The sequence below is a fragment of the Coregonus clupeaformis genome, chromosome 7 (assembly GCF_020615455.1).
Source record: "Coregonus clupeaformis isolate EN_2021a chromosome 7, ASM2061545v1, whole genome shotgun sequence".
Taxonomy (NCBI): domain Eukaryota; kingdom Metazoa; phylum Chordata; class Actinopteri; order Salmoniformes; family Salmonidae; genus Coregonus; species Coregonus clupeaformis.
Genome location: NC_059198.1, coordinates 5,955,622 through 5,982,908, shown reverse-complemented (window position 1 = coordinate 5,982,908; position 27,287 = coordinate 5,955,622). Strand labels below are relative to the sequence as shown.

General features: G+C 46.6%; 1 long non-coding RNA gene across 1 annotated transcript; it reads left to right on the top strand.

Annotated features, from left to right (window-relative positions):
- The first annotated feature begins 10,407 nt into the window (after positions 1–10,407).
- On the top strand, positions 10,408–11,415 carry LOC121551348. The gene is made up of 3 exons (XR_005997060.2): positions 10,408–10,665; positions 10,943–11,149; positions 11,343–11,415. It is a non-coding gene; the product is annotated as an uncharacterized LOC121551348 (long non-coding RNA).
- Positions 11,416–27,287: the final 15,872 nt, after the last annotated feature.

Below are 27,287 nucleotides of genomic sequence, written 5' to 3'. Positions count from 1 at the left end.
CCTATTTCCTCTCTACCCTTCTATCATTACTGAATCAATGATAATAACTGCAATAACTATCAATGATAATTATAATAACTATTACGAATTATTTTGTGCCTTTTTTCTGATGTTATAATTGTAGTCTATTCCATCACTTTAGTTTAAAATATAAATTTATTTATAACAAATTCAGAACCCACCACAGGCTGGCGCTATTCCCCCATCACAACAGCCAATGCCACTTGCTTCCCCGTAACGAAAATAAATTATAGTTCTAAAATTGTCCAACTATTTTGTATTTTCCCGCTAACCCATTTCAGTTCGCTATTCAATCTCTTTAACCGTTCTCTCTGATTCGGCCCCAATCAATACAACAAATACTTGATATCGTTGATAAGCATACACTTAATCGACATTCCTACCATCTGAACTATGTACTGTCTCTCACCTCTCCCCTTGCTCCTTCGGGGAAAGCGCATGGGGACCTTATAACATATTTTCATAGACCTTTCTAGAGTACTTCTATTTAAGCTATCTAATTCAAACTTTCACATTTCTCAATCCACATATTAATCTAGGTATATAGCCCCACTGCAAAAGCTTTACTCACTGTCCCTACCTGTTTTAGAACCAGGAACCGTCTACATATATCGGCAGGCATTCCACACCATCTGCGATGCTCTCAAAGTAACTACTTCCAGTTCATAGAGCAAATGACGTCACCAAATGAAAATCACACTAGCTTTCACCTCATTCAGCAACACAAAGTAATGCTATCTCTCCCTTCACCCATTCTCTATTGAATAAGTGAGTTTTTTCTATTTAACCCCAAAACACGCTACAAATAGTCCATTCAACATTACCAAACCAAATACTCCATCGTACCCATTCAATCAACACATCAGCAGTGGAATTTACACTCATAAATGCAGATTGTTACTCCATGCCTTGAAATGATAAATAGATTTCCACCAATAGCACCATTACAATGATTTATCATCTTACCCTCTGACACAAAATGAAGTTCCCTCACTGTACTACGTTAGCTCTACCATGATAATTAGTTCAATTGAACCCTCTATTTGCTTTGTACTATATTATACATTACGTCTAAAACAACATTACTTATCGTCAGTTTATTCCACCATCACATGATCCAACAACGCCATAACCTTAAACTCATATGGGGCAGCAGGCAGCTTAGTGACCAATAGCGCCGCGCCAACAACCGAGAGGTCGCCGGTTCCAATCCCCGAGCCGACCAGGCGAAAAATCTGCCGATGTGCCCTCGAGCAAGTCACTCAACCCCAATTTCTCCCATAAATCGCTCTGGACAAGAGCGTCTGCCAAATTACCAAAAATGCAAATGTAAATATTCTCTACTTTCTCACCCATGTCGTACGTCTATATTCGGGTGAGCAAGTCCATATGTATATATCGTTATAAATTTATAGGTACCTCTCAAATAATCGCCCCGTGGTGTTCCCAGCCAACTCCCAGTCTATCTGATTGTTGTTACACCTGTTATCATTTAGTGTAATTAGTGTCCTATAAGTTCTCGTTGTGTTTGTCTAGTGTTGTGTGTGATTGTTTTCACTGACGTGCGTATTGCTTGTGTCTTATACAGTTTGCTCGGTTGAGCTGCTCTCCATTTTTGTATTTTGGAGTATTTTGTCGCACGTGTATAGTGCGCCCGTTTATTTTCGCCTGAGTGCGGAGTTTCTCGCCTCAGGGCATGTATTTTCGTGCTGTGTTTATTTGCTGAACCACTAAAGTATTTTGGACTTACTTTGTGCGTCCTGCACCTGATTCCACCACCACACCCACCTACAGCTACACTTGACAGAATCACACACCTTCAAGAATGGAATCAGCAGGAGCCGCAGCAGCACAGGCGACGCTGGAGGACAGGGTCCGCGAGCAGAATGACCAGATCCTGCGGATGGGGTCCGCACTGCATGAGGTGATCACCACCATCAGAGGCTGGGAGGCCCGAGGGACACCTCCACCACCATCTTCCCTGCCCGCACCATCGGCAAGTCAGCCCATTCCCGCTCCGGAACCCAGAGGAGTTCGACTCTCGCTCCCGAGGGCCTACGATGGGACCGCTGCCGGGTGTCAGGGATTCCTTCTCCAGGTGGAGCTTTACCTGGCCACCGTGCACCCGGCGCCCTCGGGGCACGAGAGCGTGTCCGCCCTGATCTCCTGCCTTTCCGGTAAGGCGTTGGAATGGGCCAACGCAGAGTGGAGGAGAATCGACGCTACCACCATCACTTACGACGAGTTCTCCCGCCGCTTCAGGGCGGTGTTTGACCATCCCCCGGAGGGGAAAGCGGCGGGGGAGCATCTGTTCTGCCTCCGGCAGGGGAAGAGGAGTGCCCAGGAGTTCGCCTTGGAATTCCGTACTCTAGCGGCGGATGCAGGATGGAATGAGCGGCCCTCAACGATCACTATCGATGTAGTCTACATGAGGACGTCCGTAGGGAGCTGGCCTGTAGGGACACCAGTCTCTCGTTCGACCAGTTGGTCGACATGTCCATCAGGCTGGATACCCTGCTGGCTACCCGCGGACGTTCCGAGGGGGGTCCGTCCATTTCACCCTCCAGCGCTTCCGAGCCGTGCCCCATGGAGCTCGGTGGCGCTGGCGCTAGAGAGAGGAGGGGTCGGATTCCGAGGGGGTCCATCTCCTGCACCAACTGTGGTCGGGGAGGACACACCGCGGCTAGGTGCTGGGGATGGCCTCCTAGGGGAGAAGACGACAGGTCCCGCACTGGGGAGTCCTTCCAGGTGAGTAGGCGCCCCACTCACCCAGAGCTCTCTGTTGCACACTTCTGTATACCTGTGCGTTTTCCACAGGTAGCACCTCATTCCCAGCATAAGGCGCTGGTAGATTCAGGCGCGGCTGGGAATTTTGTAGACAAGAAATTTTGTTTAGCCTTAGGGATTCCCCTTCTACCTGTTGACGTCCCTTTCCCCGTTCATGCCCTAGATAGCCGTCCGTTGGGTGCGGGCTTGATCAGGGAGGTCACGGCGCCACTTAGGATGTGTGCGCAGGGGGGTCATCAGGAGATGATCCAGCTATTTCTGATCGACTCGCCTGCGTATCCGGTGGTGCTGGGCATGCCCTGGTTGAGTACCCATAACCCATCTATTTCGTGGCAGGAGAGGGCTCTGATGGAGTGGTCTGCCCAGTGTGTGGGTCGATGTTTAGGCGTTTCCGTAGGGGCTACCTCGGTGGAGAGTCCAAACCAGGTGCCCGCATTGCACGTTCCCCCTGAGTATGGGGATTTGGCTATTGTGTTCAGTAAGTCGAGGGCGACGCAGTTGCCTCCCCATAGGCAGGGAGATTGTGCGATAGACCTCCAGGCAGGAGCTGCGCTCCCACGGAGCCATGTGTATCCTCTGACTCAGGAGGAGAAGAGAGCTATGGAGACTTACATAGACGAATCGCTGAGACAAGGATACATACGGCCTTCCACTTCCCCTGCGTCCTCAAGTTTCTTTTTTGTGAAGAAAAAGGATGGTGGGTTACGCCCGTGCATCGATTACCGTGGTCTCAATCAGATCACGGTGAAGTACAGTTATCCACTCCCGCTGATTGCGACCATGACGGAGTCATTGCACGGGGCGCGTTTCTTCACTAAATTATATCTCAGGAGCGCGTACAACTTGGTGCGCATTAGGGAGGGCGATGAATGCAAGACAGCCTTTAGTACCACCTCGGGCCATTACGAGTATCTTGTCATGCCATACGGGTTGATGAACGCTCCTTCAGTTTTCCAATCATTCGTGGATGAGATCTTCAGGGACATGCAGGGGCAGGGGGTGGTCGTTTACATAGATGACATTCTCGTGTACTCGCCTACCCGAGTCGAGCATGTGGCCCTGGTGCGCAGAGTGTTGCGGAGGCTGTTGGAGCACGACCTGTATGTCAAGGCAGAGAAGTGTCTGTTTTCCAGGAGTCGGTCTCCTTTTTGGGTTATCAGTTGTCTGCGTCAGGGGTGAAGATGGAGGTAGACCGGGTGTCAGCCGTGCGTAATTGGCAAACGCCAACCACTGTGAAGGAGGTGCAGCAGTTTTTGGGGTTTGCGAATTACTACCGGAGGTTTATCCGGGGTTTTGAACAGGTGGCAGCTCCCATAACGTCTCGTTTGAAGGGGGGTTCGGTGCGTCTGCAGTGGTCAGCCGAGGCGGACAGGGCGTTTGGGAGGCTGAAGGACCTGTTTACCTCGGCCCCGGTGCTGGCGCATCCGGATCCCTCTTTGCCATTTCAGGTAGAGGTGGACGCGTCTGAGGCCGGTATAGGAGCCGTGCTTTCGCAACGGTCCGGCGCGCCACCTAAACTCCGCTCCTGTGCTTTTTATTCCAAGAAGCTCAGTCCGGCAGAGCGAAACTATGACGTAGGGGACAGGGAGCTGTTAGCCGTGGTACAGGCCCTAAAGGTGTGGTACATCCGGGCAGCGAGGAGGCTGAACCCTCGCCAGGCGAGGTGGAATATGTTTTTGACCCGGTTCACGTTTAAGATCACGTACATCCCTGGGTTACAGAATGGTAAGGCAGACGCACTGTCTCGGCGGTATGATACGGAGGAGAGGTCCGTGGAGCCCACTCCCATACTGCCGGAGTCTTCCCACGGGGGGCCAGTATAAAAAAAAAATATATGCATTCACTAACTGTAAGTCGCTCTGGATAAGAGCGTCTGCTAAATGACTAAAATGTAAATGTAAAATGTCTTGTCTGGTGGCACCGGTAGTGTGGGAGGTCGATGCTGAACTCGAGCGAGCGTTACGCACCGACCCTAGTCCACCTCAATGCCCGGAGGGTCGGAAGTACGTTCCGCTCGAGGTTCGGGATCGATTGATCTATTGGGCTCACACGTCACCCTCCTCTGGACACCCTGGTATCGGCCGGACAGTGCACTGTCTTAGTGCCAAGTACTGGTGGCCCACATTGGCGAGGGATGTGAGGGTTTATGTTTCCTCCTGCTCGGTGTGCGCCCAGTGTAAGGCGCCTAGACATCTGCCTAGGGGTAAGTTACTACCCCTGCCCGTTCCACAACGACCATGGTCTCACCTCTCGGTGGATTTCCTCACTGACCTTCCTCCTTCACAGGGGAATACCACTATACTGGTCGTTGTGGATCGGTTTTCTAAGGCCTGTCGTTTGCTCCCCATGCCGGGCCTTCCTACTGCCCTGCAAACCGCCGAAGCACTATTCACTCATGTGTTCCGGCACTACGGGGTACCCGAGGATATTATGTCTGATCGAGGTCCCCAATTTACCTCCAGAGTCTGGAGAGCTTTTATGGAGCGGTTGGGGGTCTCGGTGAGCCTCACCTCGGGTTACCACCCGGAGAGTAATGGGCAGGTGGAACGTGTGAACCAGGATGTGGGTAGGTTTCTTAGAACATACTGCCAGGACCGGCCGGAGGAGTGGGCAAGGTACGTTCCCTGGGCAGAAATGGCCCAGAATTCCCTACGCCATTCCTCCACTAACCTAACCCCTTTCCAATGTGTGTTAGGTTACCAGCCGGTTCTGGCACCTTGGCAGCAGAGCCAGATCGAGGCTCCTGCGGTGGATGAGTGGGTGCGGCGCTCGGAGGAGACATGGAACGCTGCACACGTCCACCTGCAGTGGGCCATCCGTCGTCATAAGGCGAGCGCCGATCTCCACCGCAGTGAGGGACCGGTGTACGCACCTGGTGATCGAGTCTGGCTCTCTACCAGAAACCTGCCCCTCCGCCTGCCCTGTCGGAAACTGGGTCGGCGGTTTGTAGGGCCATTTAAAGTCCTGAGAAGGTTGAATGAGGTGTGTTACAAATTACAACTGCCTGTGGAGTATAAAAGTATTAACCCCTCGTTCCATGTGTCTCTTCTCAGGCCGGTGGTAGCTGGCCCACTCCAAGAAAGTGAGATCAGGGAGACTCCTCCGCCCCCATTGGACATCGAGGGGGCACCGGCGTACTCCGTGCGGTCCATCTTGGATTCGAGACGTCGGATGGGGAGTCTCCAATATCTAGTGGAGTGGGAGGGGTACAGCCCAGAGGAACGGTGCTGGGTGCCGAGGAGAGACATTTTGGACCCGTCTCTCCTGACGGAATTCCATCGTGGGCACCCGACGCACCCTGCTCCGCGTCCTCCTGGTCGTCCCCGAGGCCGGAGTCGGGCGCACGTCTGGAGCCGCGTCAAGGGGGGTACTGTCACGGTTTCGGCCGAGGCTGCCTCTCTTCCTTGCTCGGGCAGGCTTCGGCGTTCGTCGTCTCCGGAATACTAGCTGCCACCGTTGCATGTTTCTATGTTCGTTTGCTTTTGTCTGATTGTTGTTACACCTGTTATCATTTAGTGTAATTAGTGTCCTATAAGTTCTCGTTGTGTTTGTCTAGTGTTGTGTGTGATTGTTTTCACTGTCGTGCGTATTGCTTGTGTCTTATACAGTTTGCTCGGTTGAGCTGCTCTCCATTTGTATTTTGGAGTATTTTGTCGCACGTGTATAGTGCGCCCGTTTATTTTCGCCTGCGTGCGGAGTTTCTCGCCTCAGGGCATGTATTTTCGTGCTGTGTTTATTTGCTGAACCACTAAAGTATTTTGGACTTACTTTGTGCGTCCTGCGCCTGATTCCACCACCACACCCACCTACAGCTACACTTGACACCTAAGTTGCGGACCTTGCCAGTCACCAGTATTATCTAAAATTTCCCGAACCCAGCCATATCCTTGAAGTTATGGACCTTGCCGGTGTAATTCTTCGAACCTAGTAGTACTGACGTAGTTACTAACCTTGCCGATAGCAATTACTTAAATCAATTATTCCCTGTATCTCCGAACCTTAGCCGTATTGTCGCAATTACGGACCTTGCCGGTAGATGTCAGTATTGTCTCCTGAACCTAGCCGTATCCCAGTTACGGACCTTGCCGGTAGCACAAATACTCTCTGGTACCATGGTTTAACATCACGTTCACCAAAGGTTTGCATGTCACAATATTGTGCTTATCTACTCATAATAGTTTCATAATTTAGTTCACTTACATCAAACAGGTGTTTCACAAAATTAATTTGGATGAAGCCAATGTGCAGAACTTTAGTTATATAACAATAGGTATCTGCTTACCTTTTTTAGTAGTCCGGACTCTTTGTGAAACACACCGTCCAATGCCAGAGATGACCAAATGGGCCGGACAATACCCAGCGAAGTCCCTTTACCAGATCACGTCGGGGTCACCAATTGCTAAGTTGCATCAATTCAAATCTGGTATTAGGAACAAAAGAGGTCAATACACGTCTTCTAAATAGACTAGTATATTAATTAATGCAAAACCTTCAATGGTAAATATGATGTTCGTATATACGGGCTCCCTGAAATACCTCGCAGGGCATTCAGAGAACTAATCCATTGTTACAGATTGTTCTTCAAATACTCTGACAGTTTTTAGTTCCCGCTCTCTGCTGGGCCTATCAGAGTAGAGACTGAGCGTGGTTTAGACTTACTCAGCCAATCCGTTGGCGCACCCCTGTTGCCAGGCATAAGTTCTTATCATAACAACCTGTCATGGTGAGAAGAGCCAGCTCCCCTAGACACCATTCCTACGTCCAAGGATGGTTCACAGATCACAAAGGACCAGTATAGTCTAGTATTTGGAGACACAAATTCTTATCTCATTTTACCCCCTAAAACAGCTCTTCACATCAATCACAGCTTGCCAGGTGACAAAACCCACATCAGCACAGTCCAGAATGAATTATTTCTAAGTTAGTCATCCCATCAATTATGAGAATAATAATCCCCACACTATCCATTCAAGTGCTCTTCCTGCAGGTTGACGTATCCAGGCCATGTTGTAGCTACTAAATGTAAATCCAGATCCCTTACAGGAGAGGCTGAAAGGTTCTGCAGGCTTTTTCTGATAACCAGGTGGCGAATCGCATCTCTGCATGTCTAGCAGACATATCAGTGTGGATGACGGATCACCACCTCAAGCTGAACCTCGGCGGAGCTGCTCTTCCTCCCGGGGAAGGACTGCCCGTTCCATGATCTCGCCATCACGGTTGACAACTCCGTTGTGTCCTCCTCCCAGAGTGCAAAGAGCCTTGCGTGACCCTGGACAACACCCTGTCGTTCTCCGCTAACATCAAGGCGGTGACCCGATCCTGTAGGTTCATGCTCTACAACATTCGGAGTACGACCGTGCCTTACACAGGAAGCGGCACAGGTCCTAATCCAGGCACTAGTCATCTCCCGTCTGGATTACTGCAACTCGCTGTTGGCTGGGCTCCCTGCCTGTGCCATTAAACCCCTACAACTCATCCAGAATGCCGCAGCCCGTCTGGTGTTCAACCTTCCCAAGTTCTCTCACGTCACCCCGCTCCTCCGCACACTCCACTGGTTTCCAGTTGAAGCTTGCATCTGCTACAAGACCATGGTGCTTGCCTACGGAGCTGTGAGGGGAACGGCACCTCCGTACCTTCAGGCTCTGATCAGTCCCTACACCCAAATGAGGGCATTGCGTTCATCCACCTCTGGCCTGCTGGCCCCCCTACCTCTGCGGAAGCACAGTTCCCGCTCAGCCCAGTCAAAACTGTTCGCTGCTCTGGCAACCCAAAGGTGGAACAAGCTCCCTCACGACGCCAGGACAGCGGAGTCACTCACCACCTTCCGGAGACACTTGAAACCCCACCTCTTTAAGGAATACCTGGGATAGGATAAAGTAATCCTTCTACCCCCCCCTTACCCCACCCCACCAAAAAAAAAAAAAATATATATTGTAAATAAGAGCGTCTGCTAAATGACGTAAATTAATAAATGTAAATGTTTTTCAGGACAGGACTGGAGGGAATTGTCTCCAGACTCTGACCATCCACCCCTAATAGAGAAAAGAGAATGAAGACAATAGATCACTAATATGTTAACTCAATGGATATTATCATTATCCCTATATGTAAAATACTTTGTTCCAATAAATGGCTAGATTATTGAGTACATACTACAGAGGCCCAGCAAGACCAGGAGGAGGTGTAGTTTGCCTGTGATCTTTTCAGGATGGAAGACAATTCACCCATTGTAGAAAACATCATATAAGTACACAGACTTGGGAGACAGAATTTGCATGACAACCGTGATTGGGTGGTAGCATGTCACATGCATATAAAAGAGGTTTCAAGGTAAATATTCAATTCTAAGACAATGCCAGACATCAGCGTTCACTGTCAATCAGCAAACATTTTCTGTTTTGTTCAGACAATAAAGTCATAGTTTTTTTCAAAAATTAACATAAAGAACAGTCATTAAATCATTTATATTAAATCATATTGCACTTTGATATTATCACAACAATATCACAAACACATTCATACAAGTGGCGCCGGAAAGAATTGCGGTATCTTATCAAATTTTGTCAGCATAGGTTTGAATCTGTCCTACTGCCCTTTGACACAACCTCTCTCTGTCTTTTATCACTGTCATCCTCTCTCTCTCTATCTGATCAATAGTCAGAAAATACCTTTAACATTTTAAAATGTTTTATTAAACACATGAAACAAGACAAAAAAATGCACATCCTGATGTACTGTACCCTGAAATGCGTTCCTATTGTTTCAACGTCACATGGTCAGCAACTGTCACCAAACAACTTGCCTTAGATGGCTAAACTGAACCGACTGGGCGCACTACGTCAACGTGCAGAATTGGGTAATATTTGGTTGAGACGTTGATCAATGAGATTACAACCTATATTCACCCTCTGAAAAAAGAAAGCCAAAAGTTAGTTGAATTTCCAATGTGTAATCACTATGCTTTCAACCATCTAAAAGCACAACCGAATTCCAATGGAAAATGTCAGATTTTTGGTTTGGTTGTCACCCAAATGGATATCACTGCGCTTTCAACCATTCAAAAAGCACAGCGAAGTTCAAATGGGAATACAATGTCAGATATTTTGTTTATTTATACAACATATTAATGTGATATTACTGTGCTTCATCTAATATCAGAACCAATTGGCCTGGATTGCAGTTGAGATTACATTAAAATACATGGTGCAAGTGTATGGAGGACTAAAAGTGCCACAATTAAATAAATAAATACACCATTAAATAATTACTTAAATGTGTCATTAATTAATTAAAATTAAAATTAAATACATAAATGTGTTATTAAATGTGTCATTAATTAATTCAAATACCGATTCATTTTATGTAAAATACATATATAATTATTTCACTATTTACATTTACATTTCATGGTCCTGCGTTGGAGTGCTTCCTGAATTACTTAAAACTGTCAAACTGACCCATCAAAAGTTGGTAGGCGGAACCTAACGCCTGATTGGTTACCCTCTGCATCAAGCCAAGACAAATCAATTCGGATAATGGATTGATGCAGAGCTACTGAACACATTCCAATACACTGGGTGGCGCTATTCACCTCGTTGGTTTAGTTACACGGTTAAACAGAACTTTCATTGCAACGGCTAAAAATCAAGAGAAGACTCGGTCCTGCTAGCCCCAATGTTGAGACGCTGTGTGAGGTGCAGGACAAAATGTCTCAAAGTTGCCCGGAGCTGCTGAGAGAAGCAGCGAATTTGATTGAGGAAGCTCTGAGCAGAAGTCCAACGGCTCCCGCGGCACCGGTGACTCCGGCAGCTCAGTCACAGCAGATACCGGCCGCTCAATCACGTACACCTGTCCAAGGTAAGCTAAGTAATTTCATGTTAGCCAGGTGTGCTACTATTTAATGATTCGGGACACACGTGTAGGTTAAATTAGATCGACTCGAACATGTATTTGCATCCGGTATTATGATGCTTCGTGCGTGACACGTTTATTGTTAATGGGGGGGGAAGCATAAACCTAGCTAGTTCGCTAATCGGCTAAATGGTGTTAGCTGGCTTGAGCATCCCAAGATAGAAGTAGAGGCTGTTTTAGCTGACTGGTGACCATTGAGCTGTTACGTTTTTCTGTGTTGCAGCGGAGGTAGCAAGGCTCTTTGCGCCATATAACATTGGAGCCAGAAGGAATATGACGAGACGACCAGCACAAGTCCAAGTTAGCCGAAGAAGCTACACACACACTGTCTGTTGTTTGGCTGACCACAATGCGGATAAAATTCAAATCGTACTGTTTAAAGCTGAACTTCTTACTTCAGGACTTGGAGAGCAAAAAGTAACATTTTCAGGTCAGTGCGAAACTAGGCATTTACCAAAAGTAAAAAAAGTTTGTACTGTCTGTGGCTTGTTGAAATTATTTGCATTTCTTTTTATAGTGACTCAAACTTAATTGGTGTTCATAGTGTCAATAATAGTTATCACAGGCTTATTTGCTTAATTTAAGGTGAGGTGAGTTATGATTTTGTTTTGTTTTTTCTCCAGGGAATGACCACGATCCCATGGTTATAACAAATAAACTGATGGAAGTGTTTCCGAAGCTCCAACAAGGGGGGAGGCCTTACAATATCGTTGCAATATCGACATCAAGGTGTTAGGTCAAAAATGTGATATTTGATTTTCTCCATATTGCCCAGCCCTAATGTCAATGCATACACAGTTCAGATGAATTGACACAAGTTCAGTGTCTTTGAAAACATTAACACACTGTGCAGTAGTTGACTTTTTTTTCTTCCATTTACTAAAATCAAACTGTTCTGCACCTTCAGTGCTAACAGTACAGCATTCATGTTAGTCATTCTGTGGACCATAATGAGACAGGAAGCTTCAAAGAAACAGCTTTTTTCCTTTCTTTTAAAAAGGAAAGTAAACTTTCAGTTTTTCCTTGCTTGTTCTAACACAACAAATAAAAACATGGGTTGGACATCAGTCTAAGATTCTTGATAACACTTCCACAGTCTCTACATATAGTCTAAGTGCATCAGTAACAGCAACTCCTGGAGCTGGCAAAATTGCAACCTCTTCATCTGAGAGCTCACGGGCCAGCTGAACCTCGGGGACTGACACAGTGCCTCGATGAAGGCAGTGAGGTCCGTTCCAATCGATCCCATATTCTTCAGGAACCTGAATGGATGACAAGCATAATCAGTCTTGTACTTAAAACTAGTTTGACATGTCCTTACACAAGATTGTTATTTTTGGTCACCAAGGCAGTGAGAAATGAAATGTTACTTATTCAGTTTTTAAAATAATACAGCTTTGCATAGTATGCACTGTAGAAACTACAGCTCACAGGTTGATCTTTAAAAGCTCGGGAGATTTTAAAGAGACAATAATCTATAGTAAATGTTTCATTTAAAGTATCACATTTAGCACCATTTTTTTCTCCCATAATTCCTTTGGGGAAACAATTTTAAGAAAGTGTTTAAAGTTCATTGTTAACCTCAGTAGGATCCTCCTCAGGGCCTTGCTCTCTGTAACTTCTCCAGAGTTGCTGTGGTGACTGATTCCTTTCAGTTCTAAGACCGTGAAGTTCCAAGCATCTCGAAAAGAGTCGAGGATTTGCTGAACCAGTGGAAGGAAAATCCGGTGCAGAGCGAAAAGATGGACTTCATTGTCTGGATTCAGTGTCTCCTGATCTTCCAATGAAGTAAAGATCTGATAGAAGAGGTCCAGGGCATGTTCATAAACATCTCTCCACATCCTCTCTATTCTGTGTTTAGGATAAAATTGAGAAATTGTTAATTTATGACATATGCTAAAGTACATTCAACTAGTATGTTAGTTGTGTGAGCCTAGTTGCCAAACATATTTCTTTACCGCTGATTGTGGATATATACATACACACATATATATACATATATATACACATATACATATATATACACATATACATATATATACACACATATATAGATAGATAGATAGATAGATAGATAGATAGATAGATAGATACCACATGCTCGAACAGAGATGACCTGAGATTTTTTGCCTCCTATGATATTTTGCTTTTCTATGATTATATTATACCCTTTACAGCAGGGGCACATCCGGACAGCTGAGAATATTACTGTCAGATATTGTTCCACCTCTATTAAACAGGAGGCTAAAAATCACAGGACATGTCTATCCTGATGATACAAGTCAGCCGTCCTGAAATGTGTGTTTCTCTTCACATTTCTTCTACACATTCTACATCTCAGAGGCGATGTCTTTCCATAAGCGGGCTTCCTTCACCTTTCAAAGGGCAGAGCTCCAAATTAAAAATACATTTAAATAATGCCCATATTATTATATACTCACTTGGAACATGCACACCTCTTGCATTCAGGTGACCACGCATTAGCTTGTAGCCGGTGTTTGGATGACTTCTGTGAATTTCCACTTACAATACGGTCTAACTCCTCATCATTCACAGCTGAATAGAGATCTGTCTTTCTGTACAAACAAGAAAAAACACAACATCAAGTAATGTTACCTTAAACGTCATATTCTTTCCGAGTGTATGAGAGAACAGCAATTCATAAACAGAAAACTCATGAATTTAGTGTAAATACCTTAAACTGTATTGTTGCATGCGCCTCCTGATGGTCCTCTTTGACACACCGAACATCGCTGCAATTTGAACTGCGGGAACTCCACAAAGAAGTTGATGCTCCAGAACTGCACTCGGTATGTCAAACGCCAAACGCCCGGTCCCTGTGTGTGTTGGGCCTGAAGTGCCCTGGTACCAGAGAAGCGGTGGACAACTTCTTCTAGATTTGCAATCACTCTGTGGTCGATATCTTCGTCGGAAAAGTGCGGAAATGACTCCAACAACTTCAATAAGTTCCTCTGCTTTACTAGCTACATGCTCTGGGTCAGCAGGTCCTGCTTCTACATCCTCTGCTAAGTTTAAAATGTCTCTAACCAACTCCCTGGAAAGTTCACGGAGATCCTCCATTGTCTCTATCCAGGTTGGCCTACTCTACTTCAGACCAAAGCAATGGATCAGACTAGATTCGCGTTAGCCCCGCCCACTGACTTTGATGGGTCAGTTTGACAGTTTTAAGTAATTCATGAATCACTGCAATGCAGGATCATGAAATGTAAATGTAAATAGTGAAATAATTATATATGTATTTTACATAAAATGAATCGGTATTTGAATTAATTAATGACACATTTAAGAACACATTTATGTATTTAATTCTAATTTTAATTAATTAATGACACATTTAAGTAATTATTTAATGGTGTATTTATTTATTTAATTGTGGCACTTTTAGTCCTCCATACAAGTGATCAATACTGGTGCAATTGTGAAGATCTCCACAGACCTGCAGATGGCCTATGCATGTTATCTCTTATCAAAAATACAAAACATACACATGCAAACAACGACATCATGCAAACATCAACTACATCACACCTGCTCAGACCCACTAGCCCTCACCGCTATCTCCAGCTCCTGGATCACTTTCTGCCACAGGGCCTCAAACTTCACGATTCTGTTTCTCCCCGTCGCCCACACACTTTCAATTTTTTGATGGTAAAGCATTTGACCTTTCCATTGCGTGAACGACGGACAATTGATTGATTTCCAGTTTTTAAGTATACAGTTGTTTTAAGGTGATTGATGAGTAACGAATTGTCCAACCCATCGGGTATCTCATTGCACCCTCATTTTCCATGTCTTGAAATATGTAGACAGACAAATTACATTTAGAGTGTAATACTTCTGACAGCCATCTTTCCAACTCTGCCCATAACATTTTGACATTCCTAAAAGGCATGAATTATTGTGTCATTAGTAGTTTTACACTTCAGACATGACTCTGCCCTTGTGCTGTAGAATTTGTGAATATTGTCTCTTGTATAATACATTTTACATATTTAGCAGACACTCTTATCCAGAGCGACTTACAGTCAGTGAGTGCATACATTTTCTAACTTTTTTTCATACCGGCCCCCCGTGGGAATCGAACCCACAACCCTGGCTTTGCAAGCGCCATGCTCTTCCAACTGAGCTACAAAGGGCTAATACATTCTATACATTAATGTATACTTGATTTAGAGTAAATTTGGTCTAAGGCAGTGGTCTAAGGCACTGCATCGCAGTGCTAACTGTGCCACTAGAGATCCTGGTTCGAATCCAGGCTCTGTCGCAGCCGGCCGCGACCGGGAGACTCATGGGCGGCGCACAATTGGCCCAGCGTCGTCCAGGGTAGGGGAGGGAATGGCCGGCAGGGATGTAGCTCAGTTGATAGAGCATGGCGTTTGCAACGCCAGGGTTGTGGGTTCGATTCCCAGGGGGGGCCAGTATAAAAAAAATAAAAAAAATAAAAAATAAAATTGTATTCACTAACTGTAAGTCGCTCTGGATAAGAGTGTCTGCTAAATGACTAAAATGTAAATGTAAATGTTATGTTCCAACATATCAGTTTCATATGATAGGTAAGCCAATATCAGTTATTTTTTAATCTTGGTTCCAATGATTTATATTTTTTTCTAAGAGATTGTTTTGATTAGCTTACCTATCATATGAAAGTATGGTCACATTTAATTTGCTCTGTTAAACCTACCATTTGGAATGAGTTCGATAGTAACAGTGAATCTATTTTGTTTTTAATTGTGTTACTGCACTTTTACAATGATACATTGGTCAATTTTTAGGGTTAATCAAGATGCTATACCAGGGAAAGGGCTTTATCAGAGTGCATGTGCATCCTGGGGTAGAAGTCATGCTTGCGTAGGTTTGAACTATTGCGTCCAACACTCAATTTGATAGACAAAAACAGATTCTTAAACTCTCTCCCCTATAAACAATTATAATTATAATCACAAGCCACCTGCTGGCTTATGCAAAAGGCTGTTTCCCCTCAGCTGAAACAAGGTAGTGAGAATTAGATCATGAAAGTGTATAGGGACAGTCTCTGCAGTCCCTGGGCTACTTAACTACTTTAACTGTCTATCTGAATCATCAGAGATGCTAATCTGGGTCCCTGAAATGCTCAGGGGACAGATTGGATTTCACCAAGCATGGTGCTACACAGCTGTGATGGTCACAGACGGGAAGAGAGAGAGGTGGGGTGTGTGAGAGAAACAGACACAACTGATAAAAGGAGAGCAGGGCCTGTGTGGAATGGAATGGATTATCAAACATAAACCCTTAGCTATGGAATGGATGCATTAATAGTTACTTCTCATACAGTTTGACCAAAATGATGGAAAATATGCTGTTTCTGTGACTTAAAGCATAATAATTATGACAAAAGTAACTATAAACATGTTTATTCCATACTCTAAGTATGTACGACTAAATAGTCCGTTTATTTTGATATGTTCAGTCAATTTGGTCAGAATCTGTGACTATTTGGCTACTTTTACATTTTACCTCTTATATATGACATTACAGTTTCAATATCTCAGGCCCAGAAAATCAGATTCTTACGAGGTAAAGTTCTCCTGGTTCAGTTTTCTCAGAGGGTCTACTTCATCGGAGAATGGTCCTTGGTGGTGCTACAGACCACAACTGTAGCTGAAAACATCTGCATTTTCATCCTTTCTGTATATTTGCATGTCTTAAAGCATAATAACTCTTTGAAAAGTAACAGTTCACTGTAGATGGAGTGCTCTTTCCATAATAAATCTGGCACCTAAGACAGGATATACTGTGCTTTAAGTTTAGTTAACAAGTCTCTACAGGTTCAAAATTCATTGGTTCTACTTAACAGGGCATGGGTTTTGTTTCAAAACCTCCAATGTCTCCATGTGGACAATGTCTTTTCCAATCCTGTGTCATTTACAACCACCATGGAAGTTCAATTAAAGCAAATATTTTGATCACATGATTTACAGTGTAGAGAAAATAGTTGTTCCCCAGTGATGTCTGTTTTAAAGTTTTTAATGATGAGATTTCATTCTCTAAAGTATGCCTAAAGAGTATGGACATTAGTTTGAGTTGATAATGTGTAGAAACGTACAAGCACGTTTAGGTTTGCTACCTATAGACAATCAGAATGTACAGTATCTCACAAAAGTGAGTACACCCCTCACATTTTTGTAAATATTTGAGTATATCTTTTAATGTGACAACACTGAAGAAATGACACTTTGCTACAATGTAAAGTAGTGAGTGTACAGCTTGTATAACAGTGTAAATGTGCTGTCCCCTCAAAATAACTCAACACACAGCCATTCATGTCTAAACTGCTGGCAACAAAAGTGAGTACACCCCTAAGTGAAAATGTCCAAATTGGGCCCAATTAGCCATTTTCCCTCCCTGGTGTCATGTGACTCATTAGTGTTACAAGGTCTTAGGTGTGAATGGGGAGCAGGTGTGTTAAATTTGGTGTCATCGTTCTCACACTCCCTCATACTGGTCACTGGAAGTTCAACATGGCACCTCATGGCAAAGAACTCTCTGAGGATCTGAAAAAAATAAAGATGGCCTGGGCTATAAGAAGATTGCCAAGACCCTGAAACTGAGCTGCAGCATGGTGGTCAAGACCATACAACAGGACAGTACAGGTTCCACTCAGAACAGGCCTCGCCATGGTCGACCAAAGAAGTTGAGTGCACGTGCTCAGCGTCATATCCAGAGGTTGTCTTTGGGAAATAGACGTATGAGTGCTGCCATCATTGCTGCAGAGGTTGAAGGGGTGGGGGGTCAGCCTGTCAGTGCTCAGACCATACGCCGCACACTGCATCAAATTGGTCTGCATGGCTGTCGTCCCAGAAGGAAGCCTCTTCTAAAGATGATGCACAAGAAAGCCCGCAAACAGTTTTCTGAAGACAAGCAGACTAAGGACATGGATTACTGGAACCATGTCCTGTCGTCTGATGAGACCAAGATAAACTAATTTGGTTCAGATGGTGTCAATCGAGTGTGGCGGCAACCAGGTGAGGAGTACAAAGACAAGTGTGTCTTGCCTACAGTCAAGCATGGTGGTGGGAGTGTCATGGTCTGGGGCTGCATGAGTGCTGTCGGCACTGGGGAGCTACAGTTCATTGAGGGAACCATGAATGCCAACATGTACTATGACATACTGAAGCAGAACATGATCCCCTCTCTTCAGAGACTGGGCCGCAGGGCAGTATTTGTCACAGTTCCCTCAGCCAGAACCCAGAAGCAGACCAGGACAAGGAGAGTTGAACGAAGGTGAGGGTTTATTTAGGTACAACCAAAGGTGCAGAATAATCCAGGGACAGAGCGGGCGGCGTGGATGAGTAGTTGGGGGTGCAGCACTAGGTCCAGTGATGGCTCGGCAGCCGCCGACCATCAGGCAGAGGTGGGGTGAAGGTTCCGGACGTGTGACTGCAGGTGGAACAAAAACGGAGGTAAGAACACAAAAACTCAACAAAGTACAAAACAACAAAACTCACGCTTGAAACTCTAAACTGATACACAGAACACCTACTGTTCATGGCTAACGATCCGGCAGGAACTGGATGTTTGGCCAGAGCCTAAAAAGGGTGATGATGAGGACCAGGTGTGCAGATTGCTGACGGGATGCAGGTGCGGAAAACCAGAGAGCTCCCCGGAGCGTTCCCGAACCCTCGGGAAACTGGAGACTACGAACCCAAAACACTGGTCACCAGACAGGACCCGACTCAGACTGCCGGGATCGTTACAGTACCCCTCCGACGAACGCCACCGGGCGGACCTCCCGGAGCGCCAGGATGGAGCGGTAGAAATCCCTGATGAGGTCAGCATCTAGGACCTGTCGCGCGGAATCCAACTCCTCTCTTCAGGACCATACCCCTCCCAGTCCACGAGATACTGGAAACCCCGGCCCCGCCGTCTGGAATCCATGATGCGACGCACCGTGTAGGCAGGACCACCTCCGATCATCCGAGGAGGAGGAGGAGGAGGCGGAGGAGGCAACAGAGGACTGAGGAAGACAGGCTTGAGGCAGGAGACATGAAAGGTGGGATGGACTCTGAGCGTCCTCGGTAGTTTGAGTCGAACTGCCACCGGATTGATCACCTTCTCCACCACAAACGGACCAATGAACTTCGGTAACAACTTCCCTAGACTCAGTCCGTAACGGAAGATCCCGTGTGGCCAACCAAACCCTATCTCCGATGGTATAGGTGGGAGCGGGGGATCCGGCGACGATCGCCTGGAGCTGATACCGATCCGAACCTCTAAGGAGTGCCTTTCTGGCCCGATGCCAGGTCCGGTGGCAACGGCGAATATGAGCCTGAACAGAAGGCACTGATAGCTCCCTCTCCTGAGAAGGGAACAGGGGAGGTTGGTAGCCATACAGGCACTGGAAGGGAGACATCCCAGTGGCAGATGTAGGGGAGAGTATTGTGGGCATACTCAACCCAAGGCAACTGAGAGGCCCAGGAGGTGGGGTTGGAAGAGACCAGACAGCGTAGCGTGGATTCCATCTTCTGGTTGGCTCTCTCCGCCTGACCATTGGATTGGGGGTGAAAACCAGATGTGAGACTGACTGTAGCTCCAATGGCCAAACAGAAGGACTTCCAGACAGCAGAGGTAAACTGAGGGCCACGGTCGGAAAACGATATCACTGGGCAAACCGTGGACCCTGAAAACCTCCCTAACCAGGATCTCGGACGTCTCCGAGGCAGAGGGGAAGCTTGGCAATAGGCACAAAGTGGGCGAACTTGCTGAATCTGTCCACGATAGTCAGAACGACCGTGTTCCCCTCAGAAGCGGGCAACCCCGTGACGAAGTCCAGGGCCAGATGCGACCATGGACGCGGGGAATAGGAAGGGGGTGAAGTAGTCCAGCGCTGGGCCGATTGGTACTCTTATTCTGCGCACACACTGGACAGGCAGCAACAAAACCCCGAGTATCCTCGGCCATGGCAGGCCACCAAAAACGTCTGCGAAGAAACGCCATAGTCCGAGCCACGCCAGGGTGACAAGCCATCTTGCTGGCGTGGGACCATTTGAGGACAGCAGGACGAACCGACTCAGGCACAAACAACCGACCGGGTGGACCGTTACCGGGACCGGGCTGAGTCCGAAGGGCCGCCAGCACCTCCTCCTCAATCTTCCACATAACTGCTCCCACGACGCAGTTCCGGGGAAGAATAGTCTCGGTCTTGGACCCACTCTCCTCCGTCTTGGAGAACATCCGGGGACAAGGCATCCGCCTTGCCGTTCTTAGATCCAGGTCGGAACGTCAGGGCAAACTTGAATCGTCCGAAAAACAACGCCCACCTGGCCTGACGGGAGTTGAGACGTTTAGCCGATTGCACGTAAGCAAGATTCTTGTGGTCAGTCCAGACAATAAACGGTTGCTCCGCCCCTCCAACCAGTGGCGCCACTCCTCCAAGGCAAGTTTCACCGCGAGAAGCTCCCGGTTACCCACACTCGTAATTCCTCTCTGCAGGCGAAAGGCGACGAGAGTAGTAGGCGAGGGATGGAGTTTACTGTCCGTGGAGCATCGCTGCGACAGGATGGCGCCAACTCCCACATCAGACGCGTCCACTTCAACGAACGAACTGACGGGACCGTGTCCGGTTGAGAGAGAATCGGTGCGTTGGTGAATCGCCTCTTCAAATCCAGAAACGCTCGATCCGCCTCCGGATTCCACTTGAAGGTCCTGATACTGGAAGTCAAGGCAGTTAATGGAGCGGCCACACGGCTGTAATCCCCGGATGAATCTGCGGTAGAAATTCGCAAACCCCAAAAATCTCTGGAGTTGCAATCTCGTACCGGGCTGGGCCCATTCCAGAACCGCTCTAACCTTCTCCTGATCCATCCTAATCTCACCCCTGGAGATGATGTACCCGAGAAAGGATGTAGTGTGGGCGTGAAACTCGCACTTCTCGGCCTTCACGAACAGGCGATTCTCCAACAATCGCTGCAGAACCTGCCGGACATGCTGGACGTGGTCGGAAGGTTCCTTCGAGAAGATCAGAATGTCATCCAGGTAAACAAACACGAAGAGACCGATCATATCTCTCAGGACGTCGTTCACCATACTCTGGAATACCGCTGGAGCATTGGTCAGTCCAAACGGCATCACCTGATACTCGAAGTGACCCATCGGTGTATTGAAACCCGTCAACCACTCGTCCCCCCTCTCTGATCCGGACCAGGTGATACGCATTGCGTAGGTCTAGCTTGGTGAACACCGTAGCACCCTGTAAGGAGTCGAAGGCAGAACTCATCAAGGGCAGGGGATACTTGTTCTTGACCGTGATGTCATTCAACCCCCGATAATCAATACACGGTCGAAGAGAGCCATCCTTCTTTCCCACAAAGAAGAATCCTGCCCCCAGGGGGTGATGACGAGGGACGAACGAGACCAGCAGCTAGGGACTCCTTGATGTAGGTCTCCAACGCCTCACGTTCAGGTCGGGAGATACTGTATAACCTTCCCTTGGGGTAGACAGCTCCAGGAACCAGGTTGATGGCACAATCATATGGTCGGTGGGGAGGAAGTGACAGAGCCTTCTGCTTACTGAAAACTTCCCCCAAATCGTGATATGTCTCGGGAACCAGGGACAAATCTGGGGGTTTAGCCTCAATCACCTGACTGGGAACCGAATGGGGGCAGGCAGTCTTGAGACAGTTAGCATGACAATCAAGGCTCCAACTTCGTTACCTTGCCCGTCACCCAATCGAACGTGGGATTGTGTTCCTTCAGCCAGGGGTATCCAAGGACCAGAGGAACATGGGAAGACGGGCAGAATGAAAAATGAAATCATCTCAGAATGATTCCCCGACAACCGCATCTTAACCGGTTCAGTCCTCATCGTGATACGTGCCAGACTACTGCCGTTCAGAGTGGTCGCTTCAATGGCTTCGGCAATTGCTCCTTGGAAAGCCCCAGCTGTTCCACCAACTCGGCATCAAGAAAGCTTCCATCGGCACCTGAATCGATAAAAGCGTTAAGCGCTAAGCTCTGATTCCTGTTCACAAGGGTAGCCGGGGAAGCGGGGTCTGACAGAGGTACTGAGAGGTTGAAACTGGCTCGCTAAAAGTCCTCCCAACTTTAGCGAGCCGGGCAGTTTGACGACCGCCGGGAACAAGTGGAGATGTAATGTCCCGAGCGACCACAGTAGAGGCAGCAGTTGGTCTTACGTCTATGTTGACGCTCCTCCTTGGTTAACCCGTGCCGCCCCACTTGCATGGGTTCAGAATCGGGAGAGAGGTCCTCTCCACTAATCCTTAGTGGTGGAGAATGATCGACGTGTTCTGGTCCACCACCCGACCCGACTGGGAACTGAGAAGCTGATCGACTGGACGGACCCCATTGCTTCTCCCTCCTTCGCTCTCGGACACGATTATCCACCCGAATAGACAAGGCTACCAAGCTGTCCAGGTCACTAGGCTCCGGATAGGAGATCAACTCATCCTTGAGCTGCTCCGACAGGCCCTGGTAAAAGGCCGCTTGCAAAGACTCTCGTTCCATCCACTCTCCACAGCCAACGTCTTGAACTCGATCACGAAGTCGAAGCCCACGCTGCGAGTGCCTTGGTGAAGAGAAAACAGACGCCTAGCTGCGTCCCTCCCTCGGACGGAATGGTCGAAGAGCTTCCTCATCTCGGCCGTGAACCCCTGGTATGAAGCCATGCAGGGATCCTGTCGTTCCCAAACGGCTGAAGCCCACTCAGCGCTCGACCACGCAGCAACTCAATCAAAAAGGCTATCCTAGCCTTGTCAGTGGCATAAGAGTAGGGCTGTAGATCGAACACTAATCCACACTGCATAAGGAAGGAACGGCATCTTCCCAGCTCCCCCTCATACTTATCCGGCGTCGGAACCTTGGGCTCACGGAGGGACACAACTTCAGAAGCGGCAGGCGAGATGGGTGAAACCGGTAGTGGGTCCTCCACCGGACACTGGCGTTGGTTCTGGACCTCCGTCAGGCCGGTAGAAAGGTTCCGAACTGACAACGCGATCTCCTGTAGTACCATGCTATGATGGCCCAACATCTTCTCCTGCTGGGTAATGGCATGGCGAACAGAGTCCAGGTCCGCTGGGTTCATATTTGGCCGGATCGTTCTGTCACAGTTCCCTCAGCCAGAACCCAGAAGCAGACCAGGACAAGGAGAGTTGAACGAAGGTGAGGGTTTATTTAGGTACAACCAAAGGTGCAGAATAATCCAGGGACAGAGCGGGCGGCGTGGATGAGTAGTTGGGGGTGCAGCACTAGGTCCAGTGATGGCTCGGCAGCCGCCGACCATCAGGCAGAGGTGGGGTGAAGGTTCCGGACGTGTGACTGCAGGTGGAACAAAAACGGAGGTAAGAACACAAAAACTCAACAAAGTACAAAACAACAAAACTCACGCTTGAAACTCTAAACTGATACACAGAACACCTACTGTTCATGGCTAACGATCCGGCAGGAACTGGATGTTTGGCCAGAGCCTAAAAAGGGTGATGATGAGGACCAGGTGTGCAGATTGCTGACGGGATGCAGGTGCGGAAAACCAGAGAGCTCCCCGGAGCGTTCCCGAACCCTCGGGAAACTGGAGACTACGAACCCAAAACACTGGTCACCAGACAGGACCCGACTCAGACTGCCGGGATCGTTACAGTATTCCAACATGATAACGACCCCAAACACACCTCCTAGACGACCACTTCCTTGCTAAAGAAGCTGAGGGTAAAGGTGATGGACTGGCCAAGCATGTCTCCAGACCTAAACCCTATTGAGCATCTGTGGAGCATCCTCAAACGGAAGGTGGAGGAGTGCAAGGTCTCTAACATCCACCAGCTCCGTGATGTCGTCACGGAGGAGTGGAAGAGGACTCCAGTGGCAACCTGTGAAGCTCTGGTGAACTCCATGGCCAAGAGGGTTAAGCAGCACTGCCTTAAAATGATGGTGGCCACACAAAATATTGACACTTTGGGCCCAATTTTGACATTTTCACTTAGGGGTGTACTCACTTTTGTTGCCAGCGGTTTAGACATTAATGGCTGTGTGTTGTGTTATTTTGAGGGGACAGCAAATGTACACTGTTATACAAGCTGTACACTCACTACTTTACATTGTAGCAAAGTGTACTTTCTTCAGTGTTGTCACATGAAAAGATATACTCAAATATTTACAAACGTGAGGGGTGTACTCACTTTTGTGAGATACTGTATATGCCTGTGTGCCTTTGGTGTCAGCACTCTCACACTCTGTGCTTGGTAGAGGTGGTAGGTTTTTGTCATGGACTGTATCATTGTGACCTGCTATATGGCACAGTGGTTTAACCCTGTACAAAAACCTACCCACAACTCTGTGCAGGGCCAAAGCTGGAATAAACATGTGCAACTTTTCACAACAATCATAACATGATATAATGATTTTAATCTGATGAACAGTATGTCAAATTAGGTTTTACAACTTATGAATAACTCTTTGATTAGTTTGAGCTTTCAGCTTTTGCTCTGTCAGGCATTTTGACCATGACAATGATCAAAGAACCTTGCTGTGGCCAGTTTTATACACAGTAATTAAGTTAATGTTTAGTTCTTATTTAAAGTTAAATGTTTTTTTTATTTTTTTTATCAAATATATTCTGTTGTCAGAATCCAATAATTGGAGTAGCTGTTTAAATGTTTTCTCTTGTAATTGAGTTTGAGACTAAGTATGTAGCCATATTCCACCACAGTGGTTTTTGTTATGATGTGTAACACTGTGCCCCCTTAGTTATCACGATGACACACACCCATACAAAAACCTCTCCACACACCAGAGACCAATACATCAGGGACCTGTCATATTTCTCTGTATACATATTTCTCTGTATACATCTGGCCCTTCATTGGACACTGTGTTAACAAACCTCCAAACGAGCTTCAATGCCATACAACAATCCTTCAGTAGCCTCCAACTGCTCTTAAACACTAGTAAAACTAAATGCATGCTTTTCAATCGAACGCTGCTGGCACCCGCCCACCCGACTAGAATCACCACTCTCGACGGGTCTGACCTAGAGTATGTGGACAACTACAAATACCTAGGTGTCTGGTTAGACTGTAAACTCAACTTCCAGACTCACATAAAGAATCTCCAATCCAAAGTTAAATCTAGAATCAGCTTCCTATTTCGCAACAAAGCCTCCTTCACTCATGCTGCCAAACATGCCCTCGTAAAACTGACTATCCTACCGATCCTTGACTTCGGCGATGTCATTTACAAAATAGCCTCCAACACTCTACTCAGCAAATTGGATGTAGTCTATCACAGTGCCATCCGTTTTGTCTCCAAAGCCCCATACACTACCCACCACTGTGACCTGTACGCTCTTGTTGGCTGGTCCTCACTACATGTTCAGTCGTCAAACCCACTGGCTCCAGGCCATCTATAAATCACTGCTAGGCAAATCCCCGCCTTATCTTAGCTCATTGGTCACCATAGCAGCACCCACCCGTAGTCTGCGCTCCAGCAGGTATATCTCACTGGTCATTCCCAAAGCCAACACCTCCTTTGGCCGCCATTCCTTCCAGTTCTCTGCTGCCAATGACTGGAACGAATTGCAAAAATCTCTGAAGCTGGAGACTCTTATCTCCCTCAATAACTTTAAGCATCAGTTGTCAGAGCACCTTACCGATCACTGCACCTGTACACAGCCCATCTGAAATTAGCCCACCCAACTACCTCATCCCTATATTGTTATTTATTTTGCTCTTTTTGCACCCCAGTATCTCTATTTGCACATAATCTCTTGCACATCTAGCATTCCAGTGTTAATACTATTGTAATTATTTTGCACTATAGCCTATTTATTGCCTTACCTCCATAACTTGCTACATTTGCACACACTGTATATATATTTTCTGTTGTATTTTTGACTTTATGTTTTTTACCCCATATGTAACTCTGTGTTGTTTTTATTGCACTGCTTTGCTTTATCTTGGCCAGGTCGCAGTTGTAAATGAGAACCTGTTCTCAACTGGCTTACCTGGTTAAATAAAGGTGAAATAAAAAAAATAAAAAAATCATCACAAGTCTCTCTGATTCAATGAATGATCTAATTTTTACCTTGGAAATGTGTCTTTAGCCAGTAGATTTTATAATCCAAATGTATATGAAAAAATGCCAATTCATTCCGTTCTCACCGGCCATTGCGTTTGAAGGAGAGAGTGCACAGATGAGCATGGATAATAATACATCTTAGAGCAGGGGTGTCAAACTCATTTTAGCTCAGGGGCCACATGGAGGAAAATCTATTCCCAAGTGGGCCGGACCGGAAAAATCATGGTATATATAAGTTAAAAACAACAACTTCAGATTGTTTTCTTTGTTTTAATACGATCAACATACAACATAAAGCTGGAGCCTGAGGACAGTGTGTCCAAAATAGTACAAGCACATCATCACTATTAATCATAAAACACGTCAAGTTTATTTGAAAATTCTAAAGAAAAAGAACACACAAACACACAATGCCTCAGTGATTAACAGAACTGTTTCACAGATCACAGAACTATATCAGGGTGTCATTTCGCAGGCAGAAATGTAGATACAAATAATGAAATCCTGTTCCCCAAACAAGTGCAAGAACCACAGAGTCAAGAATAGGTTAAATATACAAATAAAATAAAATCAATTAAAAACAATAGCACATCAACATAAAAACATATAAACATAAATCTGAAAGCGTTGCTCAAACTCCCGTAACAGTCCCGTTATTTTATCTTTGAACCGCTTCATGTCTGCCACATGTTGGGTCGCGCACACATTTTTTCAGACAGGGGAAGTGAGCTGCATCACCACCGGCAAGTTGCGTCTCCCACAATGACAGCTTCAACTTGAAAGAACGTATGCTGTCATAATACTGCGTGACAACTTTGTTGCGCCCTTGCAGCTGTTTGTTCAAGTTATTCAGGTGCTCTGTGTCATCCACCATAAATGCAAGGTCCTGCATCCATTCTGCGGAATGAAATTCTAACACTGGTTTGCCCTTTTCTTCCATGAACTGTTCAATTTCTTCTCGTAAATCAAAGAAACGCCTCAGCACAGCACCTCGGCTTAACCATCTTACCTCAGTGTGGTATGGCAGACCATAGATGTAGTCTTTCTCTCTGAGAAGGCTGTCAAACTGACGGTGATTCAGGCTTCTGGATCGGATGAAATTAACAGTTTGGATGACCACCTTCATGACGTTATCCATCTTTAATGACTTGCAACACAAAGCCTCCTGGTGCAAAATATAGTGAAAAGTCAAAAAATCACGTCCTCCATTTGCAGATTGCACTTTCTCTCTGAACCTTGTCACAACGCCTGCTTTTTTCCCGATCATTGAGGGCGCACCATCTGTAGCCAGGCTGACAGCGCGGGACCAGTCCACTCCGACCCTGTCCAGCGCGCCCGACGAAAGTGCGGTAAAAATATCAGCTGCTGTCATTGTATCTGTCATCGGCACCAACTCCACAAACTCCTCGGTGACGGTCAATTTGTCATCAACTCCGCGGATGAAAATGGCCAGTTGTGCAACATCTGTAATGTCCGTGCTTTCATCA